General features: G+C 39.8%; 1 protein-coding gene across 3 annotated transcripts in view; it reads right to left on the reverse strand.

Annotated features, from left to right (window-relative positions):
- The window catches only part of MINAR1 (membrane integral NOTCH2 associated receptor 1), an 87,897-nt gene extending 78,757 nt beyond the window's left edge, over positions 1–9,140 (reverse strand). The window contains exon 1 of one of the 3 annotated variants that reach the window (XR_011424860.1): positions 8,854–9,140. The gene's annotated coding sequence lies outside the window, so the exon portion shown is untranslated. The remainder of the gene's footprint in view (positions 1–8,853) is intronic. The other 2 variants (XR_002811421.2, XM_014734128.3) reach the window with 2 other exon arrangements.
- Positions 9,141–10,371: the final 1,231 nt, after the last annotated feature.

Below are 10,371 nucleotides of genomic sequence, written 5' to 3' on the forward strand. Positions count from 1 at the left end.
ATAAAGCAACTATTAACAGACCTAAAGGGAGAAACTGACAGCAACATAATAATACTAGGGTACCTTAGCAACCCCACTTACATTAATGGTTAGATCATCCAGACAGAAAGTCAACAAGGAAACAGTGGCCTTAAATAAAACACTAGACTAGATGGATTTAACAGATATATAGAGAACATTCCATCCCAAATCAGCAGAATACCCATTCTTCTCAAGTGCATACAGAACATTCTCAAAGATAGACCACATGTTGGGAAACAAGGCAAGCCTCAATAAATTTAAGAAGATTGAAATCATATCAAGCATCTTTTCTGACCACAATGCTATGAAACTAGAAATCAACTAAAAGAAAAAAGCTGGGAAAGTCACAAATATATGGAGACTAAGCAACAGGCTACTGAACAACTGTTGGAACAATGGGGAAATCAAAAAATACTTAAAGACAAATGAAAATGAAATCACAACATAACAAAACTTATGGGATGCAGCAAAAGCAATACTAAGAGGGAACTTTATAGCAATACAGGCCTACCTCAAGAAACAAGAAAAATCTCGAATAAACAAGCTTACCTTATACTTAAAAGAACTAGAAAAAGAAGAACAAGCAAAGCCCAAAGTCAGTAGAAAGAAGAAAATAATAAAAATCAGAGTAGAAATAAACAAAATGGACACTAAAAAAAAAAAACAAAACAAAACAGTAGAAAGGATCAATGAAACTAAGAGCTGGTTCTTTGAGAATATAAACAAAATTGAAGATAAACAAAACTGTGAAGATAAACCCTTAGCCAGACTAAGAAAAAAAGAGAGAGAAGACTCAAATAAATAAAATCAGAAATGGAGAAGGAGAAATTACAATGGATACCACAGAAATACAAAGGATTATAAGAGAATACTACGAAAAGCTATATGCCAACAAACTGGATAACCTGGAAAAATTGGATAAATTCTTAGAATCATATAACCTCTCAAAACTGAGTCAAGAAAAAATAGAGAATCTGAATAGACCAGTCACAAGCAAAGAGATTGAAACAGTAATAAAAAACCTCCCAAAAAAACAAAACTCTAGGACCAGACAGTTTCTCTGGTAAATTCTACTAAACATTCAAAGAAGGTTTAATTCCTATCATTCTCAAATTATTCCAAAAAATTGAAGAGGATGAGAGGCTTCCTAATTCATTTTACAAGGTCAACATTACCCTAATACCAAAATTACAGGCCAATATAACTGATGAACATAGATGCAAAAATCCTCAACAAAATATTAGCAAATTGAATACAATACATTAAAAGGATCATACACCATGATCAAGTGGGATTTATTCGAGGGATGCAGGGATGGTTCAACATCTGCAAATCAGTCAACATGATACACCACATTAACAAGTTGAGGAATAAGAATCACACGATCATCTCAATAGATGCAGAGAAAGCATTTGACAGGATCCACCTCCATTTATGAGAAAAATTCTAAATAAAATGGGTATAGAAGGAAAGTACCTCAACATAATAAAGCTTATATTTGACAAACCCACAGCCAACATCATACTCAATGGAGAAGAACTGAAAGCCATTCCTCTGATAACAAGAACAAAACAAGGGTGCTCACTCTCACCACTCTTATTCAACACTGTACTGGTTGAATTAGTACCAAATAGGCAAGAAAAAGAAATAAAAGGGATCCAAATTGGAAAGGAAAAAGTGAAATTCTCACTATTTGCAGATGACATGATGCTATACATAGAAAACCCCAAAGAATCCACCAAATAACTGTTAGAAATAATGAACAAATACAGTAAAGTTACAGGATACAAAGTTAAGATACAAAAATCAGTTGCATTTCTATACACTAATAACAAACTAGCAGAAGGAGAAGTCAAAAATACGATCTCATTTGCAATCTCAACAAAAAGAATAAAATACCTACGAATAAATTTAACCAAACAGGTGAAAGACCTGTACACTGAAAACTAGAAGACATTATTGAAAGAAATCAAAAAGACATAAAGAAATGGAAAGATATTCCATGTTCATGGATTGGAAGAATAAATATAGTTAAAATGTCCATATTACCTAAAGCAAACTACAGATTCAATGCAATCCCAGTCAGAATCCTGATGAGATTCTTCATGGAAGCAGAACAAAGAATCCTAAAACTTATATGGAACAATGAAAGATCTCAAATAGCCAAAATGATCCTGATGAAAAAGAACAAAGTTGGAGTATCACGCTCCCTGAATTCAAATTGTACTACAAAGTTATAGTTATCACTACAGCATGGTACTGGCAGAAAACAGACACACAGATCAATGGAACAGAATTGAGAGTCCAGAAATAAAACCACACATATACAGACAGCTAATCTTTGGCAAAGAAGCTAAGAACATACAGTGGAGAAGAAAAGTCTCTTCAAAAAATGGCGTTGGGAGGGGCCGGCCCAGTGGCACAGAGGTTAAGTTCACACGTCCCACTTCAGCAGCCCAAGGTTCACCAGTTTGGATCCCAGGTGCAGATCTACACACTGCTGGTCAAGCCATGCTGTGGTAGGCATCCCACATATAAAGTAGAGGAAGAAGGGCACGGATGTTAGCGCAGGGCCAATCTTCCTGAGCAAAAAGAGAAAGATTGGTGGCAGATGTTAACTCAGGGTTAATCTTCCTAAAAAAAGAAAAACAAAAACAGTGTTGGGAAAACTGGACAGCCACATGCAAAAGAATGAAATTAAATCATTATCTTATACCATACACAAAATTTAACTCAAAATGAATTACAGACTTGAATGTAAGACCTGAACCATAAAACTCTTAGAAGAAAGTATAGGCAGTACACTCTTTGAGATCAATCTTGGCAGTACCCTTCAAATACCATGTCTGCTCAAGGGAAACAAAAGAAAAAATAAAAAAGTGGGACTACATCAGATTAAAAAGCTGCTGCAAAGCAAAGGAAACCATCAACAAAACAAAAAGAAAATCCACCAACTAGGAGAAAACATTTGGAAATCATACATCTGACAAGGGGTTAATTTCCAAAATATATAAAGAATTCATAAAACTCAGCAACAAAAAAAGGAATGATCCAATCAAAAAAAATGGGCAGAGGATATGAACAGACGTTTTTCTGAAGAAGATATACAGATGGCACATGGGCACATGAAAAGATGTTCAACATCACTAATTGTTAGGGAAACGCAAGTCAAAACTACAATGAGATATCATCTCACATCCATCAGACTGGCTGTAGTAAACAAGACACGAAATAACAAGTGTTAGAGAGGATGTGGAGAAAAGGGACCCCTCATACACTGCTGGTGGGAATGCAGACTGGTGTGGCCACTATGGAAAACAGTATGGAGACTTCTCAAAAAACTAAAAATAGAAATACCCTATGATCCAGCTATTCCACTACTGGATATTTATCCAAAGAACATGAAATCGATAATTCAAAAAGATTTATGCATTGTTATGTTCATCATAGCATTATTCACAATAGCCAAGACGTGGAAGCAACCCAAGAGCCCATCAGTGGATGAATGGATAAAGAAGATGTGGTGTATATATATACAATGGAATACTTCTCAGCCATATAAAAGACAAAATCGTCCCATTTGCAACAACATGGATGGACCTTGGGAGAATTGTGCTAAGCAAAATAAGTCAGACATAGAAACACAAATACTGTATGATTTCAGTCATATGTGGAATATAAACAAACAAACACATAGCTAAGGAGAACAGCTTAGTGATTACCGGAGAAAAATGAGGTGGGTGAAGGGTGAAAGGGGTAAAGGGGCACATGTATGTGTGTATGGTGACAGATAAAAGCTAGACTTTTGATGGTGAACACAATGCAATCTATACAGAAACTGAAATATAATAACCTACACCTGAAATTTACAGCGTGTTAAAAAGCCAATATGACCTTAATAAATTTTTTTAAAAACCAAAACCTATTTGACAGGAAAATCTTCCCATTCATCAACCTTCATATTTCTTTTCCACTTGTCCTTTTCGCCATTACTGACACTCGGAGGCAGAAAGTTGAAGCAACTCTTCTACACTGTACCAACTTCTCCATCCTTCATCTTTCCTGATCAGGGTAGGACAGGGTTTCTCAATCTTGGCACTGTTATCATTTGAAGGCAGAAAATTCTTTGCTGTGTGGGACCGTCCTATGCATTGTAGGATGTTTAGCAGCATCCCTGACCTGTATCAGCTAGATGCTATTTGCACCCCCCAGTCGTGATATCCAAAAATGTCTCCAGAAATTGTCAAATGTACCCTGGAGACAAATCACTCCTGGTTGAGAACCTCAGGCCTAGGAAATCCTTCCTGAGGAAATCCTTCCTTCCTCCTTCAGGCCCTCCATCATCTCCCCTGGACTACTGTAATGAAAGTACTTCTCTCTCCTTTTCTATACAAACATCAAATATTGGTGAAGCAGCGCTATGTGCCAGAGCATGTACTGAGCACTGTGCCATTAGAAAACTAGTTACTGCTACTTAAGAGTTTAATTTCATTCACTCATTCTACTAATGCTTATTGAGTGCCTACTTTGTGCCAGGGAGTATTCTAGACCCTGGAGATATACCAGTGAAGAAAGAAAATAAAAATCCCAGGCCACGAAGTAGGCACTCCTCCTGGTGCAGTAAAAAGTGTTTGGGGTTTGGAGATAATACAGACCTAAGTTTAAGTCTAACTTTTGTCACCTTCAAGCTGTTTGGACCTAGGCAGTCACTTAGCTTCTTTAAAGCTCAGTTTGCTAGCTAGGAAAAGGGGGTACTATAATGCTCACCTTAGCAGGCTGGCCTAAAGAATAGAGGCAGTGTATGACAGGTGCTTGTATATAGTACCTGCTTACCACACAGCAAATGGTATTGTTAATAATGAACATTTGTTACATTGTGGTGAAAGATCAGAAATGAAAGGGTCTTTTGATATCAAATGGTCCAACGCCCTCATTTTATGGAAGAAAATTTTTTATTAGTGCCCTTGAGTTGATTCCAACTTCTAGCAACACTGCATACAGTAGACAGGAGCCCCACTCATCTTTTTGAGCCATCCTCTCATCTTCTGGTGCTATATCAGACAATGCTCCATTCCTATCCATAGGGTTTTCATGGCCAATTTGTTTTGGAAGTGGGTGGCCAGGTCCTTCTTCCTAGTCTGTCTTAGTCTGGAAGCTCAGCTGAAACCTGTCCACTATGGGTGACCCTGCCGGTATTAGAAATACTGGTGGCATAGTTTTTAGCATCACAGCAACACACAGATGCCACAGTATGACAACTAACTGACAGGTGGTGTGGTTCCCTGACCAGGAAACAAATCCAGCTGTGGCAGGCCAAATCTTAACCACTAGACTACAAGACAGGAGAAAATTCCAATACTTAAAATGGTGACAAAGTTAGAGAGAGAAGATGGGTCTCCAGAAGTGTTGTTCATTTCTTGTTAAATGAGGTAATATGTGCAAAATTATATTGAAACAATAACATTGTGAAGTATTGTAATTATCACTCCCTCCCCTGCTTCCCTGTCACTTGAGTATGCCCAGTAATAGACACTCTAGCAATAATGATAATTAGGTAATTCTCATCAGTTCTAGACCCTAGACATGATTTGTGCATTGCTCATTTAATCAGCAAATATTTATCAAAAGCCTATTATGTGCCAGGAAATGTTCTAAGTATTGGAGACTTGAAGGTGAGCTAGATAGTCCATATCCCTGCCTTCCTGGTGCCTATAACTTAGTAAGAGAGATGGACAGGAAATAATTAAACACAGTAATAGGTGAAATGATTACAGATTGTCGAAGAAGCCAGAAAGAAAATAAACGGATGTTACGATAAAGAATAACAGAGCGACTTACTTGGATGAGGCGGTAAGGGAGGGCCTCTTTGTGGGAGTGACATTGAAACTGAGATCTAAAGGATTAGAAGGAACTAGTGCTGCCAAGAGTAGGGACAGAATGCTCCAGGCAAAGGGAAGAACAGTTGCAAAGGCCCTAAGGCTGGAGTGTGGCATGTTTGACAGAGGGAAAGGAGGCTCCTGTGGCTAGAACATAGAGAGAAAGGCTGGAGAGAAAGACAAGAGGCTACAGGGCTTTGGTGTTGGATTTTATCCCTAAAGGTGTTTGGATTGCATTCCCAGCACAATGGAGTGAGGGGGAGCAGTTTCCTGATCTGACGTACCTTGTAAATCTCCTGAGTTTCTGGGTAGAGAGGGTCATTGGCCGTAAAGGGAGCTCAAGGAGTGGTGGAGGCCCTGACTCCATGGGACCAAAGCATGTACCAGCCAGGCTGGCTTGGATCCACGCTCCTTGATTTTGGCTGTCACTATGGATAAGAGCAGGATTACATTTGACAGTTCTCACAGATGCAATTTTTATTTAGCCTTTCCAGAGCCCATTTAGGTTGGCATTTGAGTAATGAATACCAGGAGTGTTCTGCTCAATATAGGGAGGCAGGTTGGAGACCTTTCTAAAATGCAAATCAGATTGTGTCTCTCCCTTGCTTAAAACCCTTCATTAAATGCTGGATAAAGGACACGTTGCCTGGCATGGAATTCAAGGCCCTTCAACACATGGCCCTGTCTCCCATTCCTCCTCTTATCTGCTGCCACTTCCCCTAACCCTGAACTCCTATGACTCCTGAACACATTACGTGGGTTCCACGCCTCAATTTCTCTTCTCTTTCCTCCTCTTCCTTGCCTTTTTGGACTCATGCAACATAGGGTGAGCAACTCACGCCAGGACTTCTCCAGTTGTGGCCCTGCAAGTCCCAATTTGGGAAGTCCTTCAGTCTTTGGCACAGAGGGCAGTGGATATGATGGTGAATTTTATGTGTCAACTTGACTGGGCCACAGGGTACCCATACATTTGGTCAAATACTCTTCTGATGTGTCTGTGACAGTGTTTTTAGAGGAGATTAACATTTAAATCAGTAGACCGAGTAAGGTAAATTGCCATCCCTAATGTGGGTGGGCTTCGTCCAATCAGCTGAATGCCTTGAGTAGAACAAAGAGGCTGACCTTGCCCCAAGTAAAGGAGATTTCCTCCTGCCTGACTGCCTTTGAACTGGGACATTGGCTTTTGTCCTGCCTTTGGACTCCACTTGAAACACTGACTCTTTTTGGGTCTCTAGTCTACTAGCCTTTGGACTAGAACTACACTATCAGCTCTCCTGGGTCTCTAGCTTGCTGACTCACTCTGCAGATTTTGGGGCTTGCTCACCTCCAGAATTACATGAGCCAATTTCTTACAGTAAATCTCTTTATATGTATACATCGTATTGGTTCTGTTTCTCTGGAGGACACCGACTAATAGAGTTATCACCTATACAAATATTTCCTGTTCCAGGAAGCCCTCTATGACCCCACCAGACTGAGTCAGAGCCTTCTGCTTTGTTCCCAAGTCTCCTTCCTCTCCCTTTACCTCTAGCAAAGTATCTTCTGCCCTGTATTGTTACAGTGGTCCACTCACCTGTGTCAGTTGGGTCTATGAGAACACAACCAAGGCAAGGCTCTGTGAATCTCTGGTGACTCAGCAGCCTTCAGTTGCAGAGGGTCTATGCAGCAGAAGTGATCCAGGGAATAAAGGGGTTTCAACTAGCTGTGGTGTTTTCCCTACACTTCTCTCCCTACCCAGTACCCTTTTTCTCTAAAGAGCCACATCATCCTAATCCACACAGTTGGGCTCCTGCTTCAATTTTACGCCCAATGCTGCAGTTTCTCACTGAAAATGCAAACTGCTTTGATCCCTAGTCCACCTAAAATGAGTCCAGAATCCCTGACAGTCCCCACTAGCCTCATTCCCTCCCTGGGTTAGGGGCTTGATCATGCCCTGTGCTGGCTGTGTTACTCCCATGAGCAGCCACACCACTAGAAGCCTCCACATTATTGCCTGCCTCACTCAGCCTTATCAGAGATTTCTTGCCAGCAGGAAAAGAGAAAAGTAATGGGGTTTTTTTTTTTTTTTTTTGAGGAAGATTCGCCCTGAGCTAACCTCTGCTGCCAATCCTCCTCTTTTTGCTGAGGAAGACTGGCCCTGAGCTCACATCCATGCCCATCTTCCTCTGCTTTATATGTGGGACGCGTACCACAGCATGGCGTGCCAAGCAGTACCATGTCTGCACCTGGGATCCGAACCGGCATACTCCGGGCCACCGAAGCGGAAGTGCACTTAACCGCTGCACCACCAGCTGGCCCCAAAAAGTAACCATTTTGAAATAGGTCAGGGTATTCTGTTCTTCTTAACAAGATCTGCCCTTAGGGGAAACTTTTTTACCAGAGCCTAACCTATTGGGTTTTTATCAGAGCCCAACTGACCTGGTGGAAGAGAAATACCCAAACCCAGCCCTCTTTAGACATCCTGTATCACCTAAAGTGGTGAAAAAAAAAAGAAAGGCACTGTGAAGTTCACAGCCCAGGGATACAGGCTCATTAAAAGACTGAGACCTAATCATAGGACTATAGAATGCTTCCCTCCCCCAACACCTTACCACCACGTTACTAAAGGCCTATTCACCACAGTTCTTTTTGTCTGCTACATCATATCTGCCTTTCAACAAATATGACAAGGCATTGCAAAAGGCAAAAACACAATTCAAAGACATAGAACAAACATCAGAACCAGACACAGATATGGCAGAAATGTTGGAAGTATCAGATCATGAATTTAAGCAACAATTATGAATACACTAAGGGCTCTAATGGAAAAGGTAGACAACTGTTGTCTGCAGCCGCAAAGGGCAAGGAATGACAGGTACCGCCAAGGCTAATTGATTGTTTAAGCAATCAAAGTTTATTGATAAAGGGAGACAGAAAGAGGAGCAAGGATAAAGGCAAACAACAAATCCGTACTTACAACATCCACAGCACAATCAGCCGGGGAAGTCCCAATAATTTGTAGGGCGTGTGGGAGTACCGATTGTCCAGGTCTGAGGCAAAACATCTTCTCAGCGAGATTTCCAATTGCTCTATGTCTGTGACTCCCTTTTATCCTAAGGTTTCTCTGGGTTCTGACGCAGGGTTTTAGACATTTCGATACTTTGAGTTATTTCTTTGTGTTCCCACAGATGTAGTGTTTCTATCTTTTTTGTTCCCATGAATGGGATGTTTTTAATGTCCTGTCAGGTGCCCGTCTGGGTGGCCAGCCCAGACAAGGAACATGATGCAGGACATATTCTTTGTAACTTTTGCCTTAGAGGCAGGGCTGAAGTGGCCATCTTTGGCCCCGAGCCCAGACACATTCCTTCATGTAGGGCCCAGGCCCAGTGTCCTTGGAAGGCGGGGAGGTCAATGAACTCTGTACAACAACATATGAGAACAAACGGATAATGTAAGCAGAGAGATGGACATTGTAAGGAAGAATCAAAAAGAAATTCTAGCAATCAAAACACTATAATGGAAATGAAGAATGCATCTGATGGGCTTATTATTAGAGTGGACATGACTGAGAAAGAATCTCTGAGCTTGAGTAGTGAGCTATGTCAATAGAAACTTCTAAAACTGAGAACCAAAGAGGAAAAAGACTGAGAAAAATAGAACAGAGTATCCCAGAATTATGGGACAACTACAATTCCTACACATGTAATGGAATACCTGAAGGAGAAGAAAGAAAGGAAGGAATGGAGGAAATATTTGAAGCAATAATGACTGAGAATTTCCGCTAAAATTACTGTCAGATAGCAAACCACAGATCCAGGAAGCTCAGAAAACACTAAGCAGAATAAGTGCCCCAAAAACCCTACACCTAGGTACAACATATTCAAACTGCATAAAGTCAAAGATTAAAAAAAAACTTGAAAGAAACCAGAAGTAAAAAAAAATTTTTAAACCTTACCTACTGAGAAGCAAAGATAAGAATTACATCTGATTTCTCAGATAACATACAAATAAGAAGAAAGTGGAGTGAAATATGTAAAACCTTGAGAGGAAAAAACCCACCAACCTAGAATTCTGTATGCTGCAAAATTAACCTTCAAAAGTGAAGAACAAATAAAAGACTTTGTCAGACAAAAATTGGGGGAATCTTTTGCCAGTATATCTGCCCTGCAAGAAATGTTAAAAGAAGTTCTTCAGAGAGAGGGAAAATCCTATAGATCAGAAACTGAGATCTACATAAAGAAAGAAAATAAAACATAAAAAAAGAAATATAACTGCTATGCTAAGAAACAAGAAAAAATGGAATCATATAAAATGCTCAATTAAAACCACAAAAAGCAAGGGAAAAAGTAGCAAACAAAAGTAGGAAAAAAGAATGAGGCAAAAAATAGAAAACAGTAAATACATTAGATATTAATCCAACCATATCAATAATCACTTTAAATGTTAACAGTCTAAATACACCAATTAAAAGGCTGAGATTGTTATAGTGTATCAA

This window comes from Equus caballus, chromosome 1 (assembly GCF_041296265.1).
Source record: "Equus caballus isolate H_3958 breed thoroughbred chromosome 1, TB-T2T, whole genome shotgun sequence".
Classification (NCBI taxonomy): domain Eukaryota; kingdom Metazoa; phylum Chordata; class Mammalia; order Perissodactyla; family Equidae; genus Equus; species Equus caballus.